Consider the following 8360-nt stretch of genomic DNA (forward strand, 5'->3'; position numbering starts at 1 on the left):
GAGGAGGGACCTGATCCTAGATCATAATGAATCAGATTACATGGAGAGGGGGACCTGATCCTAGATCATAATGAATCAGATTACATGGAGAGGGGGACCTGATCCTAGATCATAATGAATCAGATTACATGGAGAGCGGGGACCTGATCCTAGATCATAATGAATCAGATTACATGGAGAGGGGGACCTGATCCTAGATCATAATGAATCAGATTACATGGAGAGGAGGGACCTGATCCTAGATCATAATGAATCAGATTACATGGAGAGGGGGGACCTGATCCTAGATCATAATGAATCAGATTACATGGAGAGGGGACCTGATCCTAGATCATAATGAATCAGATTAGAGAATGAGTCAGATTAGATGGAGAGGAGGGCCCTGATCCTAGATCATAATGAATCAGATTACATGGAGAGGGGGAGCTGATCCTAGAGCAACGCTCCTCCTCTGGGACACTGCCTGTGTGAAACAGAACACATAGTTGTAAAGTCTAGTTACAGCAGGGGTTTACTGCCATCTAGTGGAAGATACCAATATAACACTTTATTATCAGGGTGGGGAGGCGGCTGAGCTGAAACAGAAAGTAAAGTTGTTCTTTTGTTCAGGATCCATTTTGAGACGACAGAGCAGAAAAGACTACATAGAGATTATTGAAAAATAAAGTAAGTATTTCTGAACAATAATCTATTCTAATGGACAGAGTAAGATAATTAATACCTGGAATGAGATATTACTAGTTAGTAGAACTGCTACTTGAGCTGAGTTACTGACAGACAGCAGTTTTCAAAGTGTAAACTAATCAGTAGTCCTACATGTTATCAGTAACATGTCTGGTAAAGATGGTGGAGGAGCTTTTCAATTATATGGTTTTATGTTTATCTCAGGGTTTCTCCATCCTTTTGTTCTTACCAGCACTTACACACCTGATTCAACTAATCATCAAATATTTAAAAATAATTTAACATTTGAGACATACAAATGAACATTCTCAAATTAAAACCTTTTGGGTTTGTAGGACTGCTTACAATTATTAAAGTCCTACAGTAACTCACATTTTGGAGAAAAAAAAACAGCTGAACTTGGTTTAGAGTAAATTATATGTTTATCTATAATAATGTAAGAGAGATGTCTTGAAGAAACGCGTCTGGGATTAGAACTCTGTGTCTCTGCTACAGTGGGAGGTTTGTTTTGCATGGCCCGGTGCTACAGCTGATTGGACATATATTTTATGGACCAATGGAATGGTCTAAAATGCTCAAACTCTGCTCCCCCGGGGAGCCGGGCAATGCACAACTAATTCACCCAGTGACCGTTACTTTATTTCCTGATATGAAATGGAAAGTAATTTTGTAGCTGACGCAGTTCCAGAATGTCTGTTGAAACTGTGTCTCATATGGAACGTTAGAACAGTGGTGGAAACAGAACGCAGTTCCAGAATGTCTGTTGAAACTGTGTCTCATATGGAACGTTAGAACAGTGGTGGAAACAGAACTCAGTTCCAGAATGTCTGTTGAAACTGTGTCTCATATGGAACGTTAGAACAGTGGTGGAAACAGAACTCAGTTCTCAAACTGGAGTAAAAGTAAAGATTCCTTCATAGAAAATGACTCAATTAAAAGTGAAAGTCACCCAGTAAAATTCTACTTCAGTAAAAGTCAAAGTATTTGGTTTGAAATATAATTAAGTATCAAAAGTAAAAGTAAAGTAGCAACAATTGAACATTCCTTATATTAATCAAACCAGATGGGACAATTTTCTTATTATGTTAATTGATGGATAGCCAAGGTCACACTCCAACACTCAGACATCATTTAAAAACAAAGCATTTGTGTTTAGTGAGTCTGCCAGATAATAGGCAGTAGAGATGACCAGGGATGTTCTCTGTTTAGTGAGTCTGCCAGATAAGAGGCAGTAGGGATGACCAGGGATGTTCTCTGTTTAGTGAGTCTGCCAGATAAGAGGCAGTAGGGATGACCAGGGATGTTCTCTGTTTAGTGAGTCTGCCAGATAAGAGGCAGTAGGGATGACCAGGGATGTTCTCTGTTTAGTGAGTCTGCCAGATAAGAGGCAGTAGGGATGACCAGGGATGTTCTCTGTTTAGTGAGTCCTCCAGATCAGAGGCAGTAGAGATGACCAGAGATGTTCTCTATTTAGTGAGTCTGCCAGATAAGAGGCAGTAGGGATGACCAGGGATGTTCTCTGTTTAGTGAGTCTGCCAGATAAGAGGCAGTAGGGATGACCAGGGATGTTCTCTGTTTAGTGAGTCTGCCAGATAAGAGGCAGTAGGGATGACCAGGGATGTTCTCTGTTTAGTGAGTCCTCCAGATCAGAGGCAGTAGAGATGACCAGAGATGTTCTCTATTTAGTGAGTCTGCCAGATAAGAGGCAGTAGGGATGACCAGGGATGTTCTCTGTTTAGTGAGTCTGCCAGATAAGAGGCAGTAGGGATGACCAGGGATGTTCTCTGTTTAGTGAGTCCTCCAGATTAGAGGCAGTAGGGATGACCAGGGATGTTCTCTGTTTAGTGAGTCCTCCATATCAGAGGCAGTAGGGAGGACCAGGGTTGTTCTCTGTTTAGTGAGTCCTCCAGATCAGAGGCAGTAGGGATGACCAGGGATGTTCTCTGTTTAGTGTGTGAATTGGACCATTTTCTGTCCTGCTAAGCAAAATGGATGTTCTCTTGATAATGTAACGAGTACTTTTGGGTTTCAGGCAAAATGTATGGAGTAAAAAGTACATCATTTTCTTTATGATTGTAGTGAAGTAAAAGTAACAGTTGTTAAAAATATAAATATTAAAGTAAAGGACAGATACCTAAAAAAACTACTTAAGTTGTACTTTAAAGTATTTTACTGAAGTACTTCACACCAATGCATTAGAAGACAGATAAATGTGTTGATTTGAAGGAAAGACGGGCAGATTCTGGTAGGTCGGCTACCAACTATTATAAAGTTAGGTCGTCGTCAGACATTCAACAGTCACAGTAGGTTTGAGCTACAGTCTGATCACTAATCATGCCGACCAACCTGATGGTCTCTGTTGGAAATGTTGTGAAAAGTATCTGGCTTAGTTTATAAATATCTGGTATTACTCATCTCATATGTATATACTGTATTCTATACTATTATACTGTATCTTAGTCTATGCATTACTCATCTCATATGTATATACTGTATTCTATACTATTCTACTGTATCGTAGTCTATGCATTACTCATCTCATATGGATATACTGTATTCTATACTATTCTACTGTATCTTAGTCTATGCATTACTCATCTCATATGTATATACTGTATTCTATACTATTCTACTGTATCGTAGTCTATGCATTACTCATCTCATATGTATATACTGTATTCTATACTATTCTACTGTATCGTAGTCTATGCATTACTCATCTCATATGGATATACTGTATTCTATACTATTCTACTGTATCTTAGTCTATGCATTACTCATCTCATATGTATATACTGTATTCTATACTATTCTACTGTATCTTAGTCTATGCATTACTCATCTCATATGTATATACTGTATTCTATACTATTCTACTGTATCGTAGTCTATGCATTACTCATCTCATATGGATATACTGTATTCTATACTATTCTACTGTATCTTAGTCTATGCATTACTCATCTCATATGTATATACTGTATTCTATACTATTCTACTGTATCGTAGTCTATGCATTACTCATCTCATATGTATATACTGTATTCTATACTATTCTACTGTATCTTAGTCTATGCATTACTCATCTCATATGTATATACTGTATTCTATACTATTCTACTGTATCGTAGTCTATGCATTACTCATCTCATATGTATATACTGTATTCTATACTATTCTACTGTATCGTAGTCTATGCATTACTCATCTCATATGGATATACTGTATTCTATACTATTCTACTGTATCTTAGTCTATGCATTACTCATCTCATATGTATATACTGTATTCTATACTATTCTACTGTATCTTAGTCTATGCATTACTCATCTCATATGTATATACTGTATTCTATACTATTCTACTGTATCTTAGTCTATGCATTACTCATCTCATATGTATATACTGTATTCTATACTATTCTACTGCATCTTAGCCTATGCATTACTCATCTCATATGTATATACTGTATTCTATACTATTCTACTGTATCTTAGTCTATGCATTACTCATCTCATATGTATATACTGTATTCTATACTATTCTACTGTATCTTAGTCTATGCTGCTCAGACATTGTGACCAATAAGATTTGATTTGATTTTGATTAGGCTACATACACTACATGACCAAAAGTATGTGGACACCTGCCAGTCAAACGTCTCATTCCAAAATCATAGGCATTCATATGGAGTTGGTCCCCCCTTTGCTGCTATAACAGCCTCCAGTCTTCTGGGAAGACTTTCCACTAGATGTTGGAACATTACTGCGGGGACTTGCTTCCATTCAGCCACAAGAGCATTAGGGAGGTCGGGCACTGATGTTGGGTGATTAGGCCTGGCTCGCAGTCGGCGTTCCAATTCATCCCAAAGGTGTTCAATGGGGTTGAGGTCAGGGCTCTGTGCAGGCCAGTCAAGTTCTTCCACACCGATCTCGACAAGCCATTACTGTATGGACCTCGCTTTGTGCACGGGGATATTGTCATGCTGAAACTGGAAAGGGCCTTCCCCAAACTGCCCAAGACAATTTTCCTCCGCCACCAAACTTTACAGTTGGCACAATGCACTCGGACAGGAAGCGTTTTCCTGGCATCCACCAAACCCAGATTCCACTGCTCCAGAGTCCAATGGCAGCGAGCTCTACACCACTCAAGCCGATGCTTGGCATTGCGCAAGGTGATCTTGTGTGCGGCTGCTTGGCCACGGAAATCCATTTCATGAAGATCCCGATGAACAGTTATTTTGCTGACATTGCAGTTTGGAACTCGGTAGTGAGTGTTGCAACCGAGGACAGATCATTTTTATGTGCTTCCACACTTGGCGAGCTGACCGGGGCAGCTCTAGCAGGGCAGATATTTGACAAACTGACATGTTGGAAAGGTGGCATCCTATGACGGTGCCACGTTGAAAGGCACTGAGATCTTCAGTACTGGTCATTCTACTGCCAATGTTTGTCTATGGAGATTGCATGGCTGGCTGTCCGACTTTATACACCTGTCAGCAACAGGTGTGGCTGAAATAGAATCCACTAATTTGAAGGGGTGTCCACATATGTTTGCATATACAGTGTAGATTCTCTGTCCTGCTACTGGTAGGACTATAACATTATGTGAACTGATCTGAACAGGTTTAGGCTGGTCATCGATGACATGTAGGCTATATCTGAGGTATAGACTTTCATCTGCATATCACTGACAAACTGCTAGTATACATTATAACCTAGCCTACTTTACATAATATAAAATCTCTCACTTGTTGCAAAAAACCTTTCTGAATGGATCAATCAAATCAAATGAAATGTATTTATATAGCCCTTCGTACATCAGCTGATATCTCAAAGTGCTGTACAGAAACCCAGCCTAAAACCTCAAACAGCAAGCAATGCAGGTGAAGGTGGCTAGGAAAAACTCCCTAGAAAGGCCAAAACCTAGGAAGAAACCTAGAGAGGAACCAGGCTATGTGGGGTGGCCAGTCCTCTTCTGGCTGTGCCGGGTGGAGATTATAACAGAACATGGCCAAGATGTTCAAATGTTCATAAATGACCAGTATGGTTGAATAATAATAAGGCAGAACAGTTGAAACTGAAATCAATAATTTCCCCCCTCAGATCAATAATGTCTGTTTTAGCCCTTCTGTCTACATTCTCAGATTAGTTTAGAAAATAACAGATTGAAAGACAATAAATAGCCACTTTTGATTAATACAAATAATTGTGAGACATGGCCTTGTGTTGCTGTACTGTCTATAACTACCTTAACAAACAGTGTCTTATTATTATTATTATTATTATTATTATTATTGTTATTGTTGCTGTACTGTCTATAACTACCTTAACAAACAGTGTCTTATTATTATTATTATTATTATTATTGTTATTGTTGCTGTACTGTCTAGAACTACCTTAATTAACAGTGACTTATTATTATTATTATTATTATTATTATTATTATTGTTGCTGTACTGTCTATAACTACCTTAACAAACAGTGACTTATTATTATTATTATTATTATTATTATTATTATTATTATTATTGTTGTTGTACTGTCTATAACTACCTTAACAAACAGTGACTTATTATTATTATTATTATTATTGTTGCTGTACTGTCTATAACTACCTTAACAAACAGTGACTTATTATTATTATTATTATTATTATTATTATTATTATTGTTGCTGTACTGTCTATAACTACCTTAACAAACAGTGACTTATTATTATTATTATTATTATTATTATTATTATTATTATTATTATTATTGTTGTTGTACTGTCTATAACTACCTTAACAAACAGTGACTTATTATTATTATTATTATTATTGTTGCTGTACTGTCTATAACTACCTTAACAAACAGTGACTTATTATTATTATTATTATTATTATTATTATTATTATTGTTGCTGTACTGTCTATAACTACCTTAACAAACAGTGACTTATTATTATTATTGACAGTTACCATGGAGATGAAATGTCACAACTACATGTTCATGTGATGCATTAAATCACCTGACTGTTTCTATGTCTGTTAGTAAATGTTTTATTTCTCAAAGAGATCATGAATACATGAGAACAAGAATTAGTTGTCACTGTGTTAATCACAACCAACATGTTGTATCTCTGTTTAGGGGTCAGTGCTCTAAAATGAGTCTCTCTGGGGAGAGAGAGGAGGGGGGCCCTGACTCTAAAATGAGTCTCTCTGAGGAGAGAGAGGAGGGGGGCCCTGCCTCTAAAATGAGTCTCTCCGGGAAGAGAGAGGAGGGGGGCCCTGCCTCTAAAATGAGTCTCTCCGGGAAGAGAGAGGAGGGGGGCCCTGCCTCTAAAATGAGTCTCTCCGGGAAGAGAGAGGAGGGGGGCCCTGCCTCTAAAATTCATCTCTCTGAGGGACATGACACCAAAGCTAAGAGGTAAGATGATAATTTTATGAATAATTTATAAAGTTTATTTCCAAAATAAATAGCTATCTTAAGATGAATGCACTTACTGTAAATCGTTCTGGATAAGAGCATCTGCTAAATCAGGGTTCTCAATCCGGGGTCTGTGGAGGTACTGCAGGGGTTCTCAATCCGGGGTCTGTGGAGGTACTGCAGGGGTTCTCAATCCGGGGTCTGTGGAGGTACTGCAGGGTTCTCAATCCGGGGTCTGTGGAGGTCCTGCAGGGGTTCTCAATCTGGGGTCTGTGGAGGTACTGCAGGGTTCTCAATCCGGGGTCTGTGGAGGTACTGCAGGGGTTCCTCGCCACCCTGACTGTACTCGTTGCAATGTCAGACATTTGATAAATTTCCACATGACACAACCACTTTGCCTTCTCTTAATTATTGACTAATATAATGGAATGCATCTTTTAACCAATTGTGATGGTTGTTACCAGCAGAATATTGACAATATAACTGTTACATCAACACACTCTTCACACCCGTTTAACAACTCTAAATAGCTTTGGCATAGTAGGCATCAAGTCCCTTGCCAATAATGTTGCCTACAACGTTGCAACAATGTTCATTTTCGTTGAACACATATTACACCCTAGATACTTTCAATTGCCCAATTTATATCCATGCACAATTTATGATTATTATTTAACAACATGATGTTTTGCTCCAAAGGGAGAACTTGAAATAACATGATGTAGATAATTAAATCATCAAAAGAAAGACAGGTTTAGAAAACAAGGTTCCTTATAAAAAAGGATTCTATCACTTCCTTAAAATATGAAATCAATAAAAGTTAGATATATTTTTGGGTTCAGTGAAGAAGAACCTCTAGAGTTCTGATCAACAAAAGGTTTATGTTTTGAGGATGTGAACCCAGCAGCCCTCCAGTGGTCAGATCAATTCCACCTGTTTTCAGCGCCTGGCCGGGATTCGAACCAGCCACCTTTCGGTCACAGCTCCAACTCAACATGAGTTAATCTTCAGAAATAAGCCTGAGTTAATCTGCCAAAATGAAGACAAAATGCTCTGCAGACACACATGGTATCACTTGTTATACATCATTATTATACATAAATCATTGCCAAAAGCACAAGACATACTGTTGCATGTAGGTCTATATTATTAATGGATTGATCACATAGAAATATAAAAACATTATTTTTAACTACTACAAAGCAATTACATGTGGAACAGGAACCACTGACTCACTGTATTATTTTATAGTATTATCAAGACACCT

At 38.0% G+C, this 8360-nt stretch overlaps 1 long non-coding RNA gene across 2 annotated transcripts; it reads left to right on the top strand.

Annotated features, from left to right (window-relative positions):
- The first annotated feature begins 545 nt into the window (after nt 1–545).
- LOC127926474 (uncharacterized) lies at nt 546–7463 on the top strand. 2 transcript variants are annotated; one of them, XR_008124229.1, is made up of 3 exons: nt 546–666; nt 6815–7312; nt 7381–7463. It is a non-coding gene; the product is annotated as an uncharacterized LOC127926474 (long non-coding RNA). The 2 variants fall into 2 exon arrangements; XR_008124228.1 differs by having other exon boundaries at nt 6815–7208; nt 7381–7430.
- Nucleotides 7464–8360: the final 897 nt, after the last annotated feature.

Source organism: Oncorhynchus keta, unplaced genomic scaffold (genome assembly GCF_023373465.1).
Source record: "Oncorhynchus keta strain PuntledgeMale-10-30-2019 unplaced genomic scaffold, Oket_V2 Un_contig_762_pilon_pilon, whole genome shotgun sequence".
In the NCBI taxonomy this organism is placed as follows: Eukaryota; Metazoa; Chordata; class Actinopteri; order Salmoniformes; family Salmonidae; genus Oncorhynchus; species Oncorhynchus keta.